Source organism: Opisthocomus hoazin, chromosome 11 (genome assembly GCF_030867145.1).
Source record: "Opisthocomus hoazin isolate bOpiHoa1 chromosome 11, bOpiHoa1.hap1, whole genome shotgun sequence".
Classification (NCBI taxonomy): Eukaryota; Metazoa; Chordata; class Aves; order Opisthocomiformes; family Opisthocomidae; genus Opisthocomus; species Opisthocomus hoazin.
This window is the reverse complement of record NC_134424.1, coordinates 15,849,684-15,875,536: the sequence shown is the minus strand read 5'-3', so window position 1 is coordinate 15,875,536 and position 25,853 is coordinate 15,849,684. Positions and strand designations below refer to the sequence as shown.

The following is a 25,853-nucleotide window of genomic DNA, read 5'->3' as shown; positions in this document are numbered from 1 at the left end:
TTGTAGCTGGGGATCTGGCCGTTCTCTGCAAATTAATAGTCCTCAGAGTATCACTGCATTAGTGTCACTGATTAATGATGGAGGTAGGGATGTTAAAAGTTAAGAGCACACCTGTAAGTGAAGGGGTAAATCCTATGTTGTCATTTGAAAATTGTCCCCATTTTTACTGAAATTCCCATACAAGTAAACGGCTATTGAAGTAGCTCTCCAGAGGTCAAGTGATGATTGTTCTCCTAGAAAGACCCAAATTTCCAAGCTTTAACTACCTGTAAAATGTCAATGATATGAAAAAGCGTAGTAAGGAGGTGAAATATAAGATGGTAGTGTTAGAAACTGAGTAATTTTTCATATACCTGCTCCCCTTCCCCACTGCATTCAATCTCTCAGAATTGCAATTTTCTGCAGATTTTATGGGATCTGTATTTATTGGGATCTATTACAGGTTATAGAATGGGAAATCTCTTAAAGATTAATTGAAATTCAGAAAATAAGAATGTGTAGTATGTGCTATAAAAATACTTGAATCCCAAACTGTTTGTCATTTTAGGTCCAAGTTCTGCACTGAATTCCCTAAAATAGCAGCCCAATTAGCATCCACAATTATCCCCACAGATAAATATTTTTTTTTTTTTTTTTTTAGTTCCTTGTGGTGTCTTGATAAATGCCTTGCTGTATATTTCATCCAAAGAACATCCCAGTCCTCGAGCTTTCTACATACTGGCAGCACAAGTGCTCCTCTGGGGTGGGACTTGCTAGGCTTGTGCAGAAATGAAGTGGTAATTAAGGAGATTCTGCTTAAAGAGGGCAGTGGACGATACAAGGTAGAGACAGAGCAGTTTGAAACAAGGACCCCTTGCAATCCTGGTAATGCAGGTTTTACACATTGCTTTCTTTCATTTTAATTAAAAGGTAATACTTTTAAGTACCACTGGAGACTAGCTGGAGTGAAAGCTATTCAGTCTCGGTGGCTTTTTTCCAATCCCTTGGTCAGCGACACCCCCCCCCCCCCCCCATATGTCACAAGACACAGCTGGAAAGCAGGATTGTTGTCCAGTGCAAAGTGTGCCAGCTGATCCAGTTTTGTCTTACACACGTGACTCGCACCCGCACTACTTGTGTAAACCAGGAGTGATCCTGGTGCATCAGGGTAAATCTGGACAGAGACACAAGGAGAAGAGTTTACAGGATACAAAACTGTTTAGTTTGTTGTTTTGCTCTTTCCCCTCAGACTGCAGTTCAGCTCTGCTTGTGACTGATAAAGCATTTCTGCAGTGACAAATCCTCCGGTGCGCAGTGGAGGATACATCCGATGGTTTCATTAGCTTTTGCCATGGTTGCCTGGCTCCTCGAGTGCGGGGGCGTGCTTGTCCCTGTGGACAGGCACCTCTGTGCTCGTGTTTCCAGATAAGGCCTGGCATTAACTTGGGAATTTGATGAGCGTTGCACCTCAGCCTGCTTGTGAGCTCCAGGACAGTATTAAAACCGGTGTTTTTTGAATTAGACTTTATAGTGCCATGAACAGTGACATCATTGTATATACGCACAAACATATAATGATTAATACACCAAATGCAAACTTGGATGTTGGCTGGAAACTGCACGCTCCAGGCCCAGATTTAATAGGAACTTTCGTATTCCATTCTTGGAATACAAAGCCAGCGTTCTTATCTATTTTGACTTCTGCATTAATAAAATGAGGTCAGGAAATCTGTTAAAGTTTGTCTTTAAAAATATTTTCAACCCAATCACCTTGTTTTAAAAATCATTTCCGTTTGTTATCTGCATGTTTAAGTAGATTGTATTTCCTCGTGATTGATTGTCTCAAGGAAAGCACTAACAGATTCCTGTAATTGATTATGCTTTAATGATACATAATGGCAAGTTCTGTTTTCCATTATTGTTACTCTACACGCTGAACTGCAACTGCCGCGATACCAGAATGTATATTGATATACAATTGATGTAGTAATGTTTTACCAGTTGAACTGCCTTGCATTAACTAAAAACATGTCTCTACACATTCAACAAAAGCGGTCATTCACACATTCAGGGCAGGTATCATGTGTGTGTCTCTGCAGATGGTCAGTTCCTTCAGCTTATTGAAGCTGGCAAACGACAGCGCTGCTGGAGATCCGTGCAATCATTGTTTCTGGATTTCACGGGTGATTACAGATGGGAGTTGGCTGTTTTTACATTTCAAATGTTTCACTTTGATTACATTTTCTCTTTCTTTTTGATCGCCCTTTTTCAACAAATGATTCTCTGCTTCTCCTTTCCATCCCCACCACCTCAAGTCATTGGTGGCGAATAAGGTGGTCGGTGACCTGAAAGTGTTGCTTATCTTCACGATCGATATTACCAAATTATTTACTGATGTCCCCTGCCTGTCTGTATAAATCTCTTTCCTTGTGTTTAGATGGAGGACTCTCCAGCAGGGATTACTTTGCAGGCACGCATGTGGTCGCATGTGCGTTTGTAACAGCAGTTAGCACATCTGAATCCTGTTCCGTGACTCAGACTGCTGCCTGCTCTTTACTCACACAAATAAATAGTGCAATCCAGTTGCCACTTGGCTGTACTTTAACTCTTGGACATGCGACCTGTCCTAACCAAAAGGTTACAGGGAAGATCTGATGAGTGATCTAGCGTGCATAGCTGGCCCTCGTGGGGAAAAAATAACTAAATTTTAAAAAGCTAATTTAAATTTGGGGGGTTCTGAGTGTTTCAGAAAGCCATACAGCTGTTGTCTCCTAAATACTCAAAGGAAAGATACAGGAAACTTAGTATCTAGAAGATTATAATGATGTAAAATTGGTGATGTATGTTAGAAGTAGTAGAGAGAACTACACAATGGAGTCTGATAATGTACTGACCAGGGCTTTGCCTTTGCCTCTATTTTAAACTTTCTTTACTGAGAATAGGATTGTACTTAAAGCTTGCAATTCTGGCAAGTTGTGCCAACAAATCTCATTTGTTATATTGTAAGTCAGCAGATATGATATTGAAACAATAGAAAATGGATAAGGGTTACACTCTCCTCCCTTTGAAGATCCTTTTTTTTCCAGGGATTTAAATTCGAGCTTTCATGTTATCAGCCACATTAAGCCAGTGTGAGCTTTCTTAACCAAAAGTTTAGGGGAAAAACGTTTAAAAATTCTGCTTGGACTTGGTGAATGTCAGTGTTTGGCAGAATGAAAGTACTTTCTAAAAATCTGGAATAATTTTGTATTTCACTTTTAACACTGAAATTTTAGCTTTAAATTTCAGTTTAAGATCTGAAAACTGAAAATAAAAAGAACCACATCTGAAGTATATGGACACTTTGGTAAGTTGATCCCTAAAGCAATGAATTACCACCACAGATAGATTTTATATTTTATTTTACATTACATAAACTTTTAAATACTTTAAATTATGTCATTGTTTGTATCTGTATGAACATTCAATGCTTCGATTCTGTTAAATATAGGTTAAATATAAATATTAGTTCAATGGCTTTGTGTATGACGCTGATTGCAATTCAGATCTTCCTTGTATGCTGTTCTGAGCTGATGATAGTAACAGCAGCATTTGTAACATTCGCTTTCATTGCCATCCTAGTCACAAACAGTAATGTCAATTAATATGTACTTATGCTTGTGTGGTTAGTATGTACAGGGATTATTAGAAAAATTATTTTTACTATCAGAGAACAGTTTCAAAAAGATAAGAACTGCAAATACAAAGCAGATTAGGTTACTTAAATGGCCTTTTCAGTGGTGACATTTGAAGAATCAGCACTGCCTGTAGTATCTCACACCAATTTTGAAATATAATGCACAATTTAATTTCCTGTTTATTTGCTGTCCTGGAGGAACAATTTTTGAACTGTGAAAGAAAATTTATGCTCTAGTACTATGTATTCTCAGCTCTGCATTGCAAAAGAAACCTCTCCATATTTCTTTAATTTAAAAAACATGAGTTCCTTCCTTATTAGTTACACATAGACAATGTTAGATTTTTCCAACAGCAAAATGATTAATAATATGTAATTAAAATGGAACCTGGATCAAGAACTCATCAAGTCTCCCTAATACCATAATACTGTACCCTTTCCTCAGCAAACAAAGTCATCTTGCCCCAGGGGACCTCGATGACTCTCAGGAAATCTGTTCCTCCAAATACAGTCTCCTCTCATAAGGAATTTCCAAAATTCCCAACTGGGGAACTTCTTTTCAGTATTTTCACAATAAAAATATGCAACTCATAAAAGAGTATTAAGTAAATTTCGGAAATGTCACCAAACATGAATATGATATATGAAAATACTCTGTTAATATTTGTTATAGTTGCAAGTTAGTGGTAACCGAACATGTGCATGCATAAAGAACAGATCACTATTAGTTCCAAGCTAAGTTGCTAACAAGGCACAGATAAACAGAGAGTAATATCTCTTTACTTATTCCTCTACATGTTACCCTCCCCCGCCCCCGTTTTGCTAGCAAGATGCTCTCCAGATACTCAATTACAGCCCAGGCAATTGTAATGAATACTGTACGAGAGCAGATCTGGAACATATCCCAGCTGTTCCATGGGAAGAAGCACCACAGCAGCGTGGGCCACTAGATGCCACTCTTGTCTCGTCCCAGTACAAGGCTGAGAGTATTTATGATTGTTTAAAAAACCCAACTATGCCCTCCCACCTCCAAAGCCCCTTTGAAGATGTTCCTTTGGTATTTCAGCTATTTTGCATTTTTTTAAATTAGTGACAGTATGACCCTTTGTTTATAGTGTTCCTTCCCTCCTCAGTAATGTTACATTTGTTTATAAATATTTCCAAGCTATCCTTATCCTTAGCACAACACAGTTATGCAAGGGGCTCGTGACAAAAAAATTGTCTGTCTCATTTTTCTCTTTGGGTGGAAATCACAAACTTCTGGCATGTCTATTTATCTGTGTTTCTGATGGAATTCACGACCACTTATGGTGCAAGATGCTCTAAATCCATTTTTTAAAAAATTCTACAGAGAACTTCACCTTTGCATTTTTTCTGTACCAGATACAATAAGAAGCTCTTGGACTTCTTGTATATTCAGATTTTACCATTGGCATCTTCTGCACTACGGTTGTCCTGGCATTTCCATGCGAATTGTCTGTCTGTACATGCCTATTCCTCAATTTGCATCTTTCTGGATGTTCTTAGCCAGGTGGTTGATGAAGAATAACTGTAAAAATGCTGAAGTTAATTGAGACAATACAGGAAAAGTTAAGAACATAAAGTAATCCTTATGACCTTCAACATAACAGAATTGTGATATTTCATCTGCACAAGGCATGATGCAGACCTGGGCCTCAATATAGTACATTTGAATTTCTTTGTTTGGAAGGCTTGCACCCCAGATGGATACACAGTTGAAATACTAAGCTTTTCTTCCAAATTAATGTACATCTTCTAAAGAAAATACAGTGGAGTTCTGAATGTTTGTATAAGAATCACTCCTATCTGCATCTTGCAAACTATGTGGAATATAGTGGTCGCTTGTTTTCAGAAAAATGTTTCAATATTCTGGAATTTCTTTAAAGATGATCACTCAAAATGCAGCAAGAAGATATCTCACAAACTTGCCTGTCTTGCAAGCAAAGGAAAACCAAAAGTGCGTTGTGATGTCAGTAACATTGGACAAATAAGCTATCAGATGTTGAAAACATCAGTGATATAGATAAATATATCCTTTTTTGTTGGTAAGACTGAATCTGTTCTCTTTTGTGTGAATTTGAGATAGCCTTTAATTATGTGATATTAACACTGTTTTCCATAAAGCATCAAATATTTTTATTGCAGCTTTAAATGTATATGTGAGAGAGCTTTTACTTACTGTAGATGACTTGTATGCCAGCCAGTCACTGGAAATCACTTGCTTGAAAAATACACAGTATATATTTTGTAAGTAACCTGCAACAGCCTGTGAATAACAAGACTGAGTAATGACAAAAAATTATAGGCATTTAAAGACCTCCTGCACATTCAATTAAGTGAGAGTTAGATTTATCTGACTACTTTCCAGGGTATGCGGAATGCTGTGAATCAATAAAAAAATACAGAGGGATACATCTATTGAGAAAGCTCTTTGTACCCTGCTTAGATTTTTAGAGGTGAGGAGTGTCGGTGGGGCTCTGTGTAGAGAAATGTGATTGGAACGTCAGAATGTGTAAATACAGGAAAAAGATCTTAGTGCATAAAAATGTGTCAATAAAGAGGAGACTGGATTATTGAAATAAAAGTAGAGCTGTGTTTCTAGAGAGTTTATAGACTGTATGCAGATAACAAGTATTATTCTGTTTAGGAAAAAAAAATACTATTAGTGGTTTATGGAATTAACAACCACACTACGTGTACACCAAAGCACAGAGCTGAGGATGCATGTGGAACCTTAACTTTATTGCTTCCATATCTCTGAATAATAACTGCGCAACTTGAAAGTTCCCTTGATGTCATTTGCAGTGGAATGATTTAATTTATTTAAGTTTTTGTGATGAACACTTAATGTCTTGCACATGTAGAGAAGGATATAGTCTGTGACTCAGTGCTGAAGTCTCCTAACTCCAGTGTGTCTGTAATACTGCAGTGAGGAAGCTTTTAGTGGTCATCAGGAAATGCTGACCTCTGTTTGTGTACATTATCTTGACTGTGCAGTTGTTGAAGGGCAAATTAAGGGGATGTGGTTAAATTAGGCTGCAATTTTATTAATTCACTTGGGACCATAGCAGTTATTTATTAAAGGTCATTCTGTATATCTGTTCTTCCCCACTATCAGATCTTCCCTTTATAATCCCTTCCCAATAAGCTCTCCATTAATTCCCTTTTCTATGGATATTTAAGTGGTGGTGGTGAAGAGAGAGTACCAGCTTCTCTGAAGCATGTCTTCGTGTCGTGTCCCGCAGAAAATAAAACTCTTGCAAAGCTCACAGAAATGTGAGGAAGCATTTAGTTTACTTCTCCCCAAGAGGCAATGGCTAGCAGTTCCCTTTATCAGGAGTAATTCTGTGCCCTCGGCTGGAGGTCTGCACGTCAAGGGTTTGCAGATGCCAGTTTTTTGCTCAAGAGCCACCATCTGCAGAAGGAGCAGCGGCTCCTGGGCAGCACACACACAGCCGCTCTTTTCCCACACCAGGACCTTCACCCCATACCCATCGGAATCCATCCAGCTCCGAGGAGAGCAGCTCACCCCTTGCGCTCCCGAGAAGCATTCGTCCCCCAGCTGAGCCCTGCTTCTCGCTGTGTCCTTCCTCGCCTCTCCCAGGCGTGCAGTGCGCGTGGAGCTGGGATGGTGCTGCTGCGCTCAGGAGGGGCAGAATGGCTCCAGCTGTGCCCGGGGACAGTGCGGCAGGGACGGCCGAAGCCTGGCCTCATCCAGTGAAGAGTTGAGTGGTGCTGCTCTGCTTGCAGCAACCCCTTACTGCTCCAAAATGGTTTGTGTACTACGGTTTGAGAACCTCTTCTGTCTGCTATTGTCACGAAAAGCAAAAAGGAATCTGAGTATCCGGTATAGTTGTCCTCTTTGTGGTGAAGGAGGGCCTTCTCCGAGTAATGTCACCCCACCTTGAACCGTGGGCGAGTTGCTCGTGTCAGGAAACCTCTAGTCTAGCAATAACCAACCTTGCCAATGCCACCTTGTAGCAACTAGAAGGGAGAGGGGACAGACCTCGGTACAGGGGTTTCCCATCCTGTAGCTGCATATGACCCCCTGCAGTATTTCTTGCCGACTGGAGAAGCGCAGATGCGGGGAGTGTGCCTGGCAGGCGGAACGCGGCAGCGGCCGCTGGCAGCACGGCTTGCGGGGGTGCGGCGGCGTTGCCCCTGCGCCTGCAGGGGCCAGGCTGGCGCTGGGGGGTTGGTTCCTCGTGGGGAGCCTCGGGCAGTGAAGACTCTGCTGTGCAAGGAGGAAAGTACGCCCCTTGTCAGAGTGGGGTGTGCGTGCGTATTTTTCCACCTAATTAACTAGTTTTTCCCCTCCCCTCAAAATATTAAGTCAGAATATTCTCCTCAGATATAAAAGGGCAGACATGTTGAAGGAAGTTAATTTTAGTCTAATGAAGTCTGTTCCAAGATTCGGAATTTGTGGTAAGTGTAACCTTTTATAAATAAAGCCAAATACAGTACAATATACTGAATTTAAGGGAAGAAGGGAGAGTATGTGACCAAGTGGTTTTTTGAGTAAATACTGGGACAAGGAGATTTATTCCCCCCTTAGTGCAGGTATATAACTCAGAGGCCAGTAAGTGCCAGATAAACATGGGCTAAAAATATAAACAAATATGGATGAGAGAGATTAATTTTTTTTACCCCTTAATATGTTGAACCTTGTTAACAATAGTTACTACAAAATGACAACAGTATGATAATTGTTGAGCTTATAAATATAATCAATGATCCATATGATTTTTTAGTTAACACAAGCAATAAACTAGGTAGACAATTAGGGTTTATTTTATATTAAAATCAACACAATTATGCTGATTATCAGAGTAGGAAGTTGTGATTAGAATTAGGATTGTGTTATAAAATAATTTTTAGCATTGTGGTATGCCATTTATACTATTACAATTTGTTTATTATTTTTTAAGTTTTCAATATACAGAATGGCTTCCTTTTAGGGAATTGTACAGCAATAGGCTGCAGAAGAAAATGGCAGCTAGGGACAGTTGAAAGGTAGCCTTATAACTAACTGTTGGATAAAGTGATTAGAAACATCAGAGTCCAGTTTTTCTGCGACGTCCTTCATGATGCACGCCGTGTGAGAGGCTGGTCTGTCTGCACCGCTGGCCGCAGTGCTGGGAGGAGGCCGTTGGCTGTGGTGTTGAAAGCAGAAGGTCTGTGTAGTACGAGGCTATCTCTGATGTCATAGGCTCTTCTCTTAATAATGCTGATTAACCTGGACGTAATACTGTGTAGACAGGTTGTACAGCTTCTAGCTCACTTTTTTTAGTCTCTGAGTTGAGAGAGTTTCTGCCCTGGGCTGTGTTGTACAGCATAGTTACCCTTAAACACAGCAGAGGTCACATCAAATTTAAAGCCAGAAGCAAGATTTGAGAATGAAATTTAAATATTTAGTTCACTCAGGCATTTATTTTTTCCATTTCACTTCTCATCTTTTCAGGAGACACGTGCAATTTTGGACAGAGCAGGACCAAAGTCTTAATTTCTTTTCCCGCGCTTTATTCCTCATATCACTTTTTTCTCTGTTGTCTTGCTTTCACTTAATTTTAGTATGGTGAAATACACATCAAATTCAGAAATGGAGTATATATAGGACTGTATTACTCTTGCTTGTTGTAGGTGGGTAAACACCAGTGAAAGCACGTGATTGCCAAAACTTTGGAAACCTTATGTTAAAACTTGTGGAACCATGCCAAGCATTGATGGACTTCAGCTATCATTAAATGCTAAATTTCCAGGAGATTTTTGCTAAGGTTCACAGAACTCCTCAAGCAAATTTGAGCCCAATTGCAATATTCTGAGGACCGATGTATTGTTCTGTATCGAACTCTAAAAAGGTTTGGGTTTCAAGTTTTCAGCATTACAACAAGTAAACTTGGAAGATTTTTAGATCCGATCCTGACACAGCTCAGAGCAAAATCCAAAGTAGAAATCAAAACTTATTCTTCTCAAACCATGCAGCTGAAACCTGCGGCTTTTTTCCTAGAACTCTGTATTATGTGCCTTTCAAAGGACTGATAATAGGTTGTTCTTATTTTACAAATATAGGCAAATAAGACTTGGCAAACAGCCTTGTGAGAAAGAAATGAAAAAGAGAATGAAGGAAGGTATGTACAAAGAAGCCGTGAGCCAGCCAGTCCCAGAACCATACTGAAAATGATAGGATTAAAATATGTGCATGGTAAATAGCGTGACGTTGAAAAATGAAACATTCAGTATTACAGCCAGAGGAGAAAAAAGTCAGCTCCCAAAATTGAATTCTGGCAGTATGTTCAGAGAGTTGAACAGACATGTGCGTGATTGCAGTTTGGGTGGAGAGAAAGTTCTACAGAGCTCTATTTCAGTTCTTTCTGTGTTTTCCCACAGTATGAATTAATCACATTGAATAATAATTATATACTTGCAGCATTCTAAATTCCTGCATAAACTGTGGAAAAATGTAAAGGCGTTTCCAAGGCTGGAGCAGCTTTAACAATGAATCCGTATATGTGCTTTTGCAATTGTTTGCTGTGCGTCATACTCAGACCCAGTTATGTTCTGCAGATTTACTCTTCTGTACTTTGATGGTGATTTACACTCCTGGGGAAGAGTTGGGTGAAACCACGTCTCAGAAATGTGGAAGCTTAATATGAATAAATTAAACACAGGCACTTGATTTAAGTGAATCACAGCCTTTTGACGTTTATAATTTCAACACATGATTGTCACCAGCTAGTCAACCTCTGTGACTCATGGTGATGCTAGAGCTATTGGCTTGGTAGAAAACGTAAAAATAAGGGGTTTTATTAGCTATTCTAGGATGTCTTCTGGCCTGCATCCACACAAGTGAGACAGATTCATAGATACTAACAACGTGTTAGGAAGCTGTCTTATTACTTACTGTTCTGAATTAACGATGCCCTGATTAGCCTGCCTGTAAACATTAGGTCAAATGAAGAGTTTTTTCCAGGCTTTGAGGTACAGGCAGGTAGTTATTTTGTTGCTGCTAAAAATAGAACCATGTCCTGACTACAGTGGTGAAATTATTTCAGTGGGTAAATCTGAGAAAGAGCTGAATTATTTCTGTTGCTAGTGTTGCTCTTGCCTGGAATTAGACTGTTTTATGCAAGCCACTGTGTGGAGATTTCATCTGCAGGGAACCTGTTAGGAAGTTGAATTAGCCTGGTCACGAGGTGCAGGTGCTGCATGCAGAAATGGTGAGTTTGAACAGGGCTTTTCCAGTAAGGTCTGTTAAGTGCTCAGGTAGGGAGTCTGGAGTACCCCTCTATTATTATTGGCAGTATATATTAGCTGGAGTATCTGTTGATACAGGAGTACCAGTAATGCTTTGGAGGGATAGTAATGCTGTGGAGCATTTTTCATCAAGCAGTTTCAGTCCTGCGAGAATGACACGTCATAATTCCTATCTTACAGCTAGGGAATCAAGACTGATCTGTCCCCTGAGAGATACAAAATGTTGACTTGGTGCTTTTTTTTCCCTCCTCTGCATTTTTAAACAAAATGGTTAAAGATCAGTATCTGTTCAAAAATCAAATAATTTTCAGCAAGATTTTGTTTTGGAAATACTTAGATGTGCTTGAGTTTTCTATTTTGAAGTAAAAGAAACTACTGTATTCTTGAAGTGGAACAGAAAACTTTGAGTTTCAGAAAAACATTTAGAATTTCACAGTTCTTGCTTGAATTTTATTAACTTTACTAATTTGTAGTTAATAGCAGAGCCTCAAATAGTAAGACTCCAACAAGGCTGGTGTAAAGAAGTTTGTCATTTTATTTGATTTGCTCAAGTTTTTACTTCTAGCAGCCTAGTGATAGGTACGCTTGCTCCTTAACTTTCATCTGCATTCCATATAAACTTGATTTAGGAAGACTAGAAAGAAACAAAGAATCAATAGAATCTGAGAGAAACGAAGGGTGAAGCTCTTTACCCGTTGTTGTCTTACACTTCTTCAGCAGGCCTGCTGAAACATTGAGCAGCAGTATGGTGGGATGTACAAACACTGCCATTGGAAATACTCTGAAGGTTTGAGAAACATGAATATTATAGCTAACGAGGAAAAATGCTGGTGAGCTGATCTTGCTGCTTTCCATGGAGAACGGTAGAGGGCTGGCTCTGTTTTGAGGGCTGTCTTGTCTTTTCCCATTCGTTAATATCTGTCTGACAAAGTCCTGGCCTTCAGTAGTCACTGGCAGGCTCAGCTAGGAGAAAACCTAACTTAACACTTGAACTTTAGAAGATGCCAGTGTTGTGCATCAATACTTTGAGCTGGGAGCACAGGAGAATGTACTGAATGTGTGGATCTTGAACTATGAGCACCACTGACCTCTTTCTAAATGTCCTTAGTGAAGGACCAGGAAAATGATTTTCTCTTTCGCCACTGCTGACTGTAGGAACGCCTGAGATCTGTTAAGAACTACTCCCGCAAAGAAGAGCTAAAGTCAAAATTATGTCGCCTTCTCAGGCACGCTGATACAGAGGATCTGGGGAGTGGGTATTAAAGTGTGCAGTCAGAAACCCTCTTAATTCTTTGGTAGATAAAACTGGTATCAGATTAGCTCCTTAGTCAGGTATACATTTCAAGGTAAAGGCACAGCTATTGTTTTCAGCTGCAGCAACTACCATTCACACTGAGTTCAAAGTCTCTGCATAGCTGTAATAGAGATGAGAATCTTTCTTTATTTGAATATCACAACATCCCACAACATCCTTCTCTCTAAATTGGAGAGCCATGGATTTGATGGGTGGACCGTTCGGTGGATAAGGAATTGGTTAGATAATCGCAGCCAAAGGGTAGTGGTCAACGGCTCAATGTCCGGATGGAGACCAGTGACGAGTGGAGTCCCTCAGGGGTCCGTACTGGGACCGGAGCTGTTCACTATATTTATCAATGACATGGACAGCGACATCGAGTGTACCCTCAGCAAGTTTGCAGATGACACCAAGCTGAATGGTATGGTTGAGACACCAGAAGGACGGGATGCCATCCAGAGGGACCTGGACAAGCTGGAGAGGTGGGCCTGTGTGAACCTCATGAGGTTCAACAAGGCCAAGTGCAAGGTCCTACACCTGGATCCGGGTAATCCCCGGTATCAATACAGGCTGGGGGATGAAAGGATCGAGAGCAACCCTGCTGAGAGGGACTTGGGGCTACTGATAGACGAAAGGCTGGACATGAGCCGGCAATGTGCACTGGCAGCCCAGAGGGCCAACCATGTCCTGGGCTGCATCAAGAGAAGCGTGGCCAGCAGGTTGAGAGAGGTGATTCTGCCCCTCTACTCTGCTCTGGTGAGACCTCACCTGGAGTACTGAGTTCAACTCTGGAGCCCTCAGCACAAGAAGGACATGGAACTGTTGGAGCGGGTCCAGAGGAAGCCACAAAAATGATCCGAGGGCTGGAGCACCTCTCCTATGAGGACAGGCTGAGAGAGTTGGGCTTGTTCAGCCTGGAGAAGAGAAGGCTGCGGGGAGACCTGATTGCAGCCTTTCAGTACTTAAAGGGAGCCTGTAGGAAAGATGGGGACAATCTTTTTAGTAGAGACAGCAGTGACAGGATGAGGGGTAATGGTTTTAAACTAAAACAGGGTAGGTTTAGGCTAGATATAAGGAAGAAATTCTTTACAATGAGGGTGGTAAAACACTGGAACGGGTTGCCCAGAGAGGTAGTGGAGGCCCCATCCCTGGAAACATTCAAGACCAGGTTGGACAGGGCGCTGAGCAATCTGATCTAGTTAGCAGTGTCCCTGCTTGCTGCAGGGGGGTTGGACTAGATGACCTCTAGAGGTCCCTTCCAACCCAAAACTTTCTATGATTCTGTGATTCTATGATGTTATGATTCTATGTCTCATTTCCTTAAAGTATTTAGGGCTTGTCACTGTCTAACTGAACCCAAGATGCTGACCAATATGCAAGTTATTTGTCAAGCAGTTAAAGTACAGGATATATTTAAGTAGAGACATTATTATGACTAGAAAATAAGCTTGTATTAATAATGTCTTCCTGTTGTAAAATTCTTTCTAAATACAGTAATATTCAGAATGGGAATTGGAGAAATTTCAGGGATGTCATTTCATTATTCTGTCAGCTTTACTGTAAACAAATTCTGCAAATTTTCAACATCAGCATATAGCAGGTAAACCAAAGCTCAGATTTGTACTCTATGTACCTGAACGTTTTCTGAGGAATTATCCATGGCATATTTCTGTTTTAAGATGATGCATGTTACATTAGGCATTTTGAATGATATCCACTAGCGCAAGTCCCTCTGTCTTTGAAAATATTTTTTGTCGCTGAAGTTTGTAAGTCTGGTTTAGGTCTCTATGTTTGTTTAAACTACAGATCAGTAAATGGCTGAGATATGTATTACATTTCAAGATTTCTTCATGATATGTTGTATGTATTGTTGTTCAGATCCCTGTGTGGTCTAGTCACTCTATATATTATTTCAGCGAAACAGCTAATGACAACCTGGTTGCTTAATGAAGTGCCTTCATGGCACCTTGTTTAGGAGGGAGGATCTTTTTCTGGCAGTTGAAGGCTAGCGTAACAATATCTAGTGTAACTTCTCCCTTGGAATCTACGTATAGCAAGTCATCTGTGTAGTAAACTTATGTCCAGGAAGCCTGAATTAATAACCTCTGGGTCAGCCTCACAAATTTTTCATTATTTCATATACTTTCTCCTGTTGGTTAAGCCTTTTGTTCAAGACAACATTGAATTGCAGTGAGTAGATGTCTTATGACCTGTATTTTTCAGGGAAGGCTATTGGCACTACATGTCATATTTGTCACAGACTTGAAATGAAGCAAGCACGGAAGTAAGATACATTAAATACAGTAATTACTCATTAAAAGTAACCATTTAGAAACATTAAGTAAGATTGTATTTTTATGAATATTGTTTTATCTGTGACAATAAGCTCAGAGCCAACATATTCAAAACTGATAAATCTTTTCTATAAGGTAGTACATGATCTTTGCAGTGTTCTTCGTTTCTACAGTAAATGTTTAAAGGCAATGTAGGATTTTCCTGCAAATCATAATTAACAACTTATATAATCTTGTTACATTCAGCTCTTCTTCAGTGTAGATACATGCAAGGGAATTTATAGATCTGTATATCATGTTTTCCATTAAGAGGACAGTAACAATTAAGGAAAAAAAACCCCTATGTGTGTGTCCTTAAAAATGTCATTCTTCAGATGATGTTCTGATAACAAAAGAAACACAATCTTAGATAAACATCTGGTAGGAATGAAGGATTCCTCGTGTTTTTTGCTAGATGAGTATTTCGGGCTCATTTGTGACTGAACGATACCGTATTCTCTCTCGTGTCTTGTTGTTTCCAATTTATTCCTTACCAGAGACAGGAAGGGAGCAGTGAAATAGGAAATTCGGATGTTTAGAGAGAGCTGCAAAATAGTTTTTAATTTGTTTAGATGGGTGAGAGGCCTCTGCGTGTGTGATCTCTCCTGCTGAGCTGAGGGAAAAGCATAAAGACACCGTGTACCCAGTCGGGACTGCCATTGTCTGCTGGTGACTTCTTCAAGTCTCAGCAGATTGCTTCATGCAAGGTTCTTCCTAGGAATGTTTCTTGGATTCTTCAGAATTTTTGGAAGATGGTTATCTCTCCCACCTCTTTAGCCTGCTCTTCTAATGCTTGTAAACAAGACTGGGAAACAAGCTGGCTTGTGGAGTAGATGATGCACAAAGCTACCAGTTACCCCATCACCCAGATGGGTTTCAGATGAGGCATTTATGTTTTTGGTTGCCCTGATTTGCCTGACCATCCTTTCTAAAAGTGTTTATGTGTTTTAATTCAGAAAAAAATGCCACACAAATTACAACTGGAACATGGAAAATGGTAATGTTTCTGAAAATCTAAACAGTTTCTTCAGTTGCTTTCACAGATCCTTGCACTATGCTATGGTGTGACCGTAACTCTGAAGTTACGCGTAAGAGTACAATAGCAACACAGTCTACAGCTCAGTAAGCATACTTAGTAAATTGTTCCATGAGTATCTGAGCCTTTAATATAGCGAAGAAATAGTCATACAGACTTCAGATAGTTTCATGATGTTGCTCTGACAAGTTCAGTTTATATAATGTGTTCCGTTATTGCTGCTGTTGTATGTATTGTTAGCCTTTCACTTGGTGTGAAGAATTGTTAAAAGTCGAGACCGTAAAGAGACCGTTTTGTATTTCATAATCTTGACTCTTGGACTGTACCACTCACTTATTCGCACAAGTTCAGGAAGTGAATAGTGTGCAGGTATTCGTTTTACCCAAGTAGATGGTTTGCAATATCCAAGTTCTTTACCTGCCTCTCTTTCTGACTCCACTCCCTTTCCCACCCACTGGCCTAGCTCCCAGGCCAAATGTAAACTAGCATTTGGGGCAAATCTGTCTCAGCTGGTGTATGTGGGTTCTGAGTTTCTGTATCTAGGACTCATGCTTGTTGAATGAAATCAAGAAAAGACTTAGAGTGACATGTATAAGTATTTTCTTTGTATATTTTTTAAACTTGCAGGGCTGTAAAGTATCAGAGAAGCGGTACTTGCATTTCAGCAGTTAACCCATCAGAAGGTGTGCTGTTTTCTTAGCGTGATCTACAGGTTTGAAGAGTCCTCTCATAGTGTAACTTGAAAGTTAGCATACTCCAATATATTAACACATAAGAGGGTATTTTGTGAACTGTAGTTAAGTTTATGCCCTCCCCACCCCCGTAGAATAATTATTCTCGCAACCAATTTTTCTCTTTGTGAGATATTTTTAAATACTTCAGATTCATTTTAAGAATAAAATAGATGCTGTTGTCTTGCCCCCCCCCCCCCAACTGTGTGACTCCAGAGACATGTGTTTCTTTTATTAAATTAACTCATCATCGTGGTCTTGTTATTTCAACTGTGGGCTTAGCTGAGGAAATTTCTGTATTGCGTGAGAGAGTCATTAATCATTTGAAGAGGATTTATATACATTCAGTTGCTCAACATCTCATCTCTCACTTTACTCCCAAATAAATTCAGTAATGTTGCACGTGTTCTTTTGCTTTCCTTTGTGCAGTCAATAATATTAATTTAACCTCCTGTGTGTATGGTGGGTGGTTGGGAGTAACAAAACAAACCTTGGATTGCAGTAAGCACCATGAAATTGTCTTCTGTTCTAGTTCTTCTTCAGTGTTTAATTATTTTGATTATCCCCCATTGGTATGAAAAAAATATCTGGTAAAGTACATGTTTAATTTATCGTTCAGAGCCACAGTTAGTGTTTGAATGTTGTCAACTGCTGGATGTGAACTGCCTATTACTTACCATTTTGTTAGGGACAGCTATTAACCCTCAGCACAGCAAAACTATATATAGGCTGTCTACAGTCCCTGAGCATATCTTGTTGAGGAGACAGTACAGCATTTTGTGCATGCCCTACACTATGAAGAGTCTGGGTTAAAGTTGCTTCTCATGGGAGACAGAGACGATGCAGAGCTTGAAAAATATTTTTTTCTTCCCCCTTGGAAGTAGGAATGAGGCACTTAGGGCATATGATTGCAAAAAGGCACAAAGAAGTCAGATACGTCTCCACTGATAATTAGAAACAGCCTTGAGGTTGTCATCAACCTGAATGTGTCAGATGAGCTGAACATGCATGGAACAGTACTGATTCCACTTTAAAACTTTTCAGCTTATCTGTTTGTGAAATAGTTTGCTTTTTCATTTCTATAACACTTTTTAAACTGTATGGAAAGTTTCTTTGATGTTCTGTATTGAACGCCATTCATTGGTTACCTTGTGGTAAGATGGAAAACTTTAGAAAATGTTACTGCATTGATTTTTGAAGCAAGTCTGTAATTTTGCTATTTTCTTTTACATACTATTCTTTAACAGAACTATTTTATAGAAGTTGTTGATCCTGCTTGTTCACTAGCTTGATATGATCTACAGGGGTGTAAAGAGAAAAGGAGGAGACCTGTGGTTCTAGCTAATAATGAAAATGGTATTAAATATGAGGCAAAGTCTTTCAGATTTTTTACATCTATAAAGATATACAGATGATATAATTTCTTTAAAAGGCAGCCCCATAAAACTGTTTTGTGGAATACGTGAGTTAGTGGACTTCAAAGGGAAGAAATCCATTGATTGTTGGCTTGAGACACACAACATTTTTCAGAAGTGAACTGTGAGGGTAAATACAACAAGCTTTAAATTGCACTTGATGCACCTTTTAAATGTGGCAAATACATTCACAATACTGTTCAAGTTTAAAATATGCCTAACTTATGCCCAGAGCATGGCCAATAGAAGTCAGTAGTTAATTCCATAAAAATCACACACACTTGATGTTTGCTTTTTTTCCCAGTTGCTGAAAGAGGATGATGTCCCTCCTGCCTTTAAATAAGTGGGTTTTTAGAAAAGAACAGATATTTTAAACTCAAGGTGCTATTTCTGTTATGTGTCAAACTACATTGCTATTTCTGTGCTGAGACTTTAAAAGAGAAGAGTAGCTGAAAGCCTTCTCTGGTGTGTCTAACTGCTCAACAAAGCTGCAGACATTTTACAGCCCCCCCCCCCCCCAGGCATCCTGACAGCCTGCGGCATGTGTTTTGCTATAGGTATTTTGCATCTCTGGCCACACCCGCATCAGCGGGATACTATTTCTGATCTAAAAATAAAGTGAGGCACAGGGAGGGTTTTCAATGCTCTGAAAATAATATTCATCTAGTCAAGGCTTACTATGTGATGTTGTATCTTGGTTTTCCTAGTCTGAAAAGGGAGGATCACCACTACTGTAGCATGGAAGTAATGGCAAACTTGATACAAATGTATTAAAAAATGTTTTAACATCCTCAAGTGTTCAGAAGTGCTTATTAGTCTTCCCTTGTTTTTTTTGCTCTTGCACGAGGCTTGTTCTTTTGGAGTGAAAAGTTTTAGGCTAATTGCTGCTTCTTCCAAAATGTGGTTTAAATAAAGCCCAAAAGACCTCTCATGTTTATTAGCAAGAAGAACGAGCCTCTCCTGTTAGTGTATTTCTGAACTGGAAGCATTGTGTAGAGTTTTGTGTTGTCTGTCAGGAGTGAGCTGGGAAGACGCATCCTCAGCGGAAGCGCAGAGCCAAGGGAGCTCTGCCTGTGCTAAGGAGCGAGAATTTCGGGCGCAGCTGGAGGGAGTTGCCCCAGCCCCAGGAGTATTCCTGTCATGCTCGCTCCGCAATACGTGGAGGAGGTGATAAGCCTTTTCATAGGGCCACACTGCTATACTGGTAGACTTTCCACGTTGGGGATTTTTGTCTCTTTCTTGTTTCACAGTAAGAGAGTGCAAACTCATTGACGGGCATGCAGGCTTTCTGGTATCCGGTAATTATGTGGTTCTGAAATGCTCAACCTTCACGAATGCACAGACTCTACCATTATTATATTCTGGTTACAAGATGATTCACTGAAGTTATGCAATTCTTTATCAAAGTTGCTCCAGAAATTTTCAGTAAATTGTTTCCATGGTTCACTCCAGCTCTGTAGGAGCGTGGTAACTGGCTCTGAACTTACTCAGCTGTGTAACTGGTATCTTTTTAACGTATGTCCATTCGGAGAAGGGAGAAATGATGGTGCTGTTGGAGTAGGGATTTGTTTTGCTCTTTAGCAGAAAGTGTTCCCTGGAGTTTTTATGTGTGTGAAAATGAACACACTGAATATTTGCATTTCTAGACCCAGCAAAAACATTAGATCTCCAGTAGGGCTTGAGATACGGTGTCTGAAATGTCAAACTGAAAGCCCGCTGTGGAAGCCGTTTCTCCTTCCTTGTGGTGTTTACTACATTTAGGAGTAACCAAAGAGTTTTTGTTCAGCCTTGTGACAAAGCAAAGAATCTTGAGAGCTTTTGTATGTAGAAATAGATATGTTTGAAGTTATTTATCTGTAAAGGAAAAGAAGGCTTCATCTGAAACTTGTAACCTAAAGTGTCTCTTTTTAACTTTAGTGAATGATTTAAAATAGCCATCATAATTACTTGCTACTTGCCACTTTCAGTGAATCAGTTAATACTTACAAGACCTCTGAGACCTTGATGAGTTATCAATTTACATGCTTATATAATTGATTTTATACTATAATAAGGTACTATTTATTGATTTTATACTATAATAAGGTATTATTTATTTAACCTGTTTTAAGATGATTTTGATAGGGTAACCTATCGGGAGGGTATGGATAGCCTGGGGAAAGGTCATCTTAATCTGATTGTGGAGAAAACAGATCAGGTGTTTTTGCAAGGATGCAAATAACATTTTTGTACTACTTTCTAATTAGAGAGGGACCAATCACATTTCAAATCCCAGGTGTTTTCTGAGCCTTGCTGTTGAATAAAGATATGGAAAAAAAGGGGGGAAAAAAGCATTGAAAGTTGCTACAGAGGAGCAAATAAGAACTTTCAGGGAATACTCAGAAATTATAAAGATTGTATCTTACAACAAGAGATTCTAGTTTTCTCAATTTTAAAAGCTTTTTAAAATTCAGACCAGTTTTTATTGAATGAGGCAGTTTGCTTTTATGACATTTATACATGCTGGCTAAACGTCAGACTAAGTGCTTGAATACAAGAGCTTTAATCATATGCTTCAAAACATACGTTCTCCTTACCGGACAGCTGTTAGAAGAAGCTGTTTTGAGCCTTAGAAATTGATACTCATTCAGACAGCTGCCTCTTCGTTATCACATGAATACCAGACTGGAGACTGTTGTCAGTATGTTTTGTAGCAAGAATGCCTCCCTCAGAGTGGATAACTCTTCTTATTTTGGATTTTACATATAAGGAACATTTCTGCCCTCTCAGAGATGGGTCGTGCTAGTCATAGTCTTGAGAAAGAAACTTTTCCTCTTTTTTTTTTTTTTTTTAACACACTGATGGTAGTAGCTATTTTGCTGAAACTCTCACAGGTATTCAAATTATTGTTCATTTCTAGCTCTCTGTGCTATTTAATGCTAGATTTTGCTTTCTCCTTCATTTTCTATGTTATTTGGTGCTTTTTCATTTTCCCTCTGAGGATCTACCATTTTGAGGTTTGATGCAAATGCCATAAACTTTCCTTGATGGTAGTGTCTTCCAGAGACCTCCAGCTCTGCCTTTAGACAAGATGTATGGTTGCAGAAACACTATGAAAATGGCTCTTGCATAGTTAAAAATAATTAATGTAACTCTAATGCTGCTATAGTGCTGACCCATTAGTGCAAATCATTTGTACTTGTGTTCTTACACCTTCCTAGTCCTCATAGCTTTGTGAAAGGGACTTCTTTTATGGTGTTGCGGAAAAAATAATTTCTGCACTACAGAAAAAATATATTAATCTAAAATTGTGGCTTGCATTGTTTCATACTATTAAAACAAAATAATTTATTTTAAAATACGATGAAACCAGCTGATACGTGTTTACTCTTCTGTGCCAAGTACTCTCTGAGTTGCAAAGGTGATTTGCATTAGAATGTATCTTTTAAACTAAACAGTAAATATTTAAATATAAATAAGTATGCTCTTTGCAATGTTAACAAATATTTTATAAGAATTTAATCATCACAAGATATCTATTTACAATAAGAGAAATGTAAATGGGAACAGAAAATGTCACTCATCTACCACAGTTTGTACAGTGCTGCAGTTATGCAAGACGTGCAATACTTTTCAGTATTGTATCTAAATTATTGATGTCTTGTCTCAACAAAGTACCCCTTGTAATCCAGGTGCTTGTTTAGTTGAGACATTATGCCAAAAGAAGTGGCTAAACTGGAACAAATAGCTTCAAAGTTTCCTTCTTGACTTGCAGATCAGTTCTTCTCTGCAGCCTGCCCCCACGGTTCTCATTACATGCCGCAAACCTTGCGCTTCCCCACAAGATTTCTATGATACCTTTTGAATGAATGAATTCTTACTGTCGTTAACATATGTCTGTGGCAGCCATCCTAAAAGATCGTGCAGCACACACTTTTGTGTTGTGGCTGAGGCTATCTTACGGTGGTTTCAAACAAAGCTTGCCTTTGCTAGTCAGCCTGAATGAACCTGTGAAACAGTTCTGTGATTAATCTCCTAACATCCCCATAAGCTTCTGTCTACTATGCCAATATGTTAGAGCAACCCAGCGTTCTGCAGACTGTTAGCAGTGTGAGTCTATCGCATGTCTCAAATGCGGTCAGCTCCTTGCTGAGGCAGAATGGTCCAGTGCTTGTTTGATTGAGCACTACTGATCAGTTTGTATTGGCTTGCATTGGGAAGGCTTTCTTCACAAGGGTAAAATACTAGTATCAAAGGAGAGCTGAGATTCCTATTTGTCCTCAGTTTTTATGACCTTGCTCTGTCGTCTTTGTTACAATACAGTGGGGACTTTCAATACAGTTGATCAACCATTCAGAATGATGTAGGTGCTGTTAAGGAATGTACAAACAAAAAACCACAATGTGTTTACTTGAGCAAATTTAAATGCGCGGAAGTGTAAAAGTTCATGTTAGATCCTGAGACGCATGTAATAGATTACATGAATGAGATTTCCTTTGAGTGCATTTTCTGCAGTTCATTGCTCACCATGCAAATCTATATGTAAGGTTGGTGTAACCTCACTGTTGCCCAAGTCACAGTAGAACCTGGCTATGCTCCCAACCTGGATAATTGTTTGGTTATTTGTTAGACTAATAAGTTTTTGGCATGTTATATTGTACACACTCAGAACTCACTTTGTCAAGGTTACATCAAAGATTGACCTCCTTTGACAAGATTAAATTGAAGTAATTTTCTCTTAGAGCTTAGCAGGTAGAGTATTTGTGTTGTCAGCAAACAGGAGTTTATCCTTTTTCCCTTGGGCATTATCTTGAATGCAGTGTCAGAATGCCAGATGGATTTACTTTAATTTTTTTTTCCTCCAGTTTTTATTTTTAATTTTCCTTCTATCACCTTTCAGATATCACACTCAATAATTTCCTTGGAGGGAAAGTGCCCAAAAGAAGCCACTGTGTAACAGCTCTGCTTAAATGCTGATCGTTTTCAGTAGTATTTTTGATACATACATACATATATATATATATATATATAATCTGATATTTAATCCTTAGAATTTGCAGGACTGTCATAAATATGTTATTTTTGTAGGCTTCTGACTTGAAAAAAACCCCAATAAGCCCACCTAAATCAAATAGAAAAAAACCCCAGGAAAATATTAATTATCTGTAACACCATAAGGACTATTTTGTGCTACGATTTGCTTTAAAAAAAGCCACACATAAATCAGATCATTGTATATACACTTGTAGAATTGAAAAGAGAAAATATAGACTCAGACCAATAAATCAGTGAATACTAAATCAACCAAAGAAACAATCAGTCCTAAATACCCTTAATTGTGAAATGAGTGGTTTCATTTATTTAGAATATAGCAGATTTTAATACTTGGCTAGCCTTGCCACTTACAGAACATGATGAAGGAGGATGTCTACTAATTAACTCCTTTGGAAAATTAAATAACCCACTGAATGAAAACAAGTAATATTCTTTTAGAGGTGATTTCCATGTATATTCTGACATTCTTTTTTGAAAATTGTCCATTTTTCTTACCATTTCTAAATTATTATAAAACCCATAGGCAAAGTAAATTTACATCCTTGAAATCACCAAGTCTGTATGTGAATTACTGTAGAAATTATTCCATGATATATAAGTTAAATTCATGTAAAGGAGAACAGTATATTGCCATGTATTTTAGTACAGAATCTCTTATCCCCAAATGTATTCACATTTGCTTAATGTGTAATATTTAAATTCAACTTTTGTGTTAAAATTCAGAGTTAGGCTTTGTGAATGCTTTTGATGGTGATCTTTAATAAGAAAACAAAAAAACAACCCCCCCCCTTGATTTGTGTATGATAATCCTCTTAAGAGTTATAAAACCAAGGAGCATCGCAAAAGCAACACAATGGCTTATCTGGCTTCTCTGTAGCTCCAGCAGTTGTGGAGGTGAAAAAGAAAAGCAAAACCGTGTCTTTAAGGACAAGAGAACAAGTGCTTTGGGAGGAAATAATCATCCTCGGTTTGCGGGAACTTAACTGTCCAGGGGGTGTGAAGAGAGGGGTGGCTGGCAAGAAAGAAGCATGAAAAATATAATTTTATTTATCACTGTACTCCCAGGGGATGGAATATCAGCCTTTTTTCCAGACTCAGATACTATCTAATATATCATGGAAAAGCTACACAGCTTACTTCTTGCTTGCGTGGAACTGGAGCAGAATTGCATTTTACAGCAGTCATTAGTGCATGGCTTAATGTTGGAAGGAATATTTTGTTTCATACTAAGATGGGAAATGTGAGTTGGGCTTTCAGGTCTTCTGCTAACTGTCTCTGGCTTTTGCAGAAAGGGTAAACTGAAAAGGCTGCTGTCACATGTGGGCAGCAGGCATGCAGTGCAGTTAATGATCCGTGATAAACCTGGATAATAAGCAGAGACAGAGAAGGATTCTCTTAAATAGAATGAGAACTGGTGGGTTTTTTTTGGAAATGATCACATTTCTTCATCCTTTTGGTTTTGGTATGAGGAGAATCAAATCTATAACAGCGCCAGTCTCCCAAATGGTAGAAAGGGTAGCGTTTGTGAGCGTGTTGGATAATTCTAATAACTTTTGGAATTAATTAGTTAATGGAACAACAGCTTTAGACAAATTGTATCTCTAATCTTTTCTTTATCTGTGGCTTCTGGGGAAACAAAAAGGAGACTACTGTGGGTTCTGTTCCAGAACTTTAGGAACCACATGATCTTTAAGGTCCCTTCCAACCCTTACCATTCTATGATTCTGTGATTCAGTAGCTGTATATATTCATGAGAAGTATGCAGCAGATTATTTGGCTCATCTCAGTATAAACCAATTATAGTAAAATAACTTCCAGGTCAAATATTTAAGGATGAGAGATTAATTTCCGTAGAATTGATTTTCAAATACTGATGTGTGTCAGTCTTTTTTTATGTGTGATTAATGTTATATGGAACACGGAGTTTGAATATTTTTGTCATACACAGAAGGTCCTCAAATTCCAGCTAATATACAGTGGCTTCTTTTGTAGTCTACTTTCACCTAAAATCCAAACTATGGGTTGGCCATTTTGAAAAACTAAAAGCTAAGAGAGCAAGATGTGGAAAGCTATTTTCCAAGTAAGCCTCCATTTAAGATACTGGTTAAATTGTCAAGCCTTTTAATGGAAGTGTATAGACTGTAGGATTTTAACTAATTCTTTTTTAGTAGAATGAGTTGCATATCACACTGAGAAAGAGTGCTTGTGGAAAAGCCGTTTAAGTTTTTGTGCTTGCTAGTCTGTTTTAGCTTAGTAATTGATGTCGTATGTTTATCTTTGTACAGGTTGCATGATCTGTGAATGCATAGATTTATGTCTAAATATTATTTATAATGGTTTACTCACAAATGGATAGTTAGGGCAGAGATTCATATTTAAATTCGTGAGATTCTTCAAAGACTCCAACGTTTGGTCTCTTTCAATTAAGAAACAGATTACAAACTGTTACCTAAGGGTTAAGGTTATTTAAGAGGTTAAAAAGTTGTCTTCACTGTTTGTTGCCTTCAAAGCTTGATAGAATTTCTGGTTAAACTGGGTTGTAAAGAAATCAATAATTTTATCTAAATTGCTTTTGCTTATCTGGTTATATTTCTGTACAAAATAGGCCAAATACTCTTCAGGAATCTGTAACAGGCAGACAATAATTTCATGTTCAAAATAAGTCACTATTTAGTTTATATGTCCATTTTAAAGCAAGCATTATTTTACAAAGCCTACTATGATGTGCATTTGTAAAATTCAGCATAAAGAAAATATTTTCCTTTAGGAAATGTCAGTCAGTACACATGGTGTAAGCAACAACAGCTTTAGTTAATGTTCTTGTGAAGTGAAACACTTTTAGTTTGTCAAGGCTGAAGTTCGGCACTGACAGCAGTTCTTGAACTGATGAAAATAAGCTAAACAGAGATATCATCATTAAATATGCAGGGAATTATTTAAATCTAGAGAGCTTTGTGTTAAAAATAGTGCATACATTTTTTATGGTCAGGGTGTTTGTGGGGCTGCCCTTTACATTTTCAGGGCAGTCAGAGATCTCAGGTGATACGGGGTTTTCTTGAGATGTATTGGTAAATCTGATT

At 38.7% G+C, this 25,853-nt stretch overlaps 1 protein-coding gene across 5 annotated transcripts in view; it reads left to right on the top strand.

Annotated features, from left to right (window-relative positions):
* Window positions 1-25,853, top strand: part of CACNA2D3 (calcium voltage-gated channel auxiliary subunit alpha2delta 3) — a 472,558-nt gene that overhangs the window by 156,106 nt on the left and 290,599 nt on the right. The window lies entirely within an intron of this gene.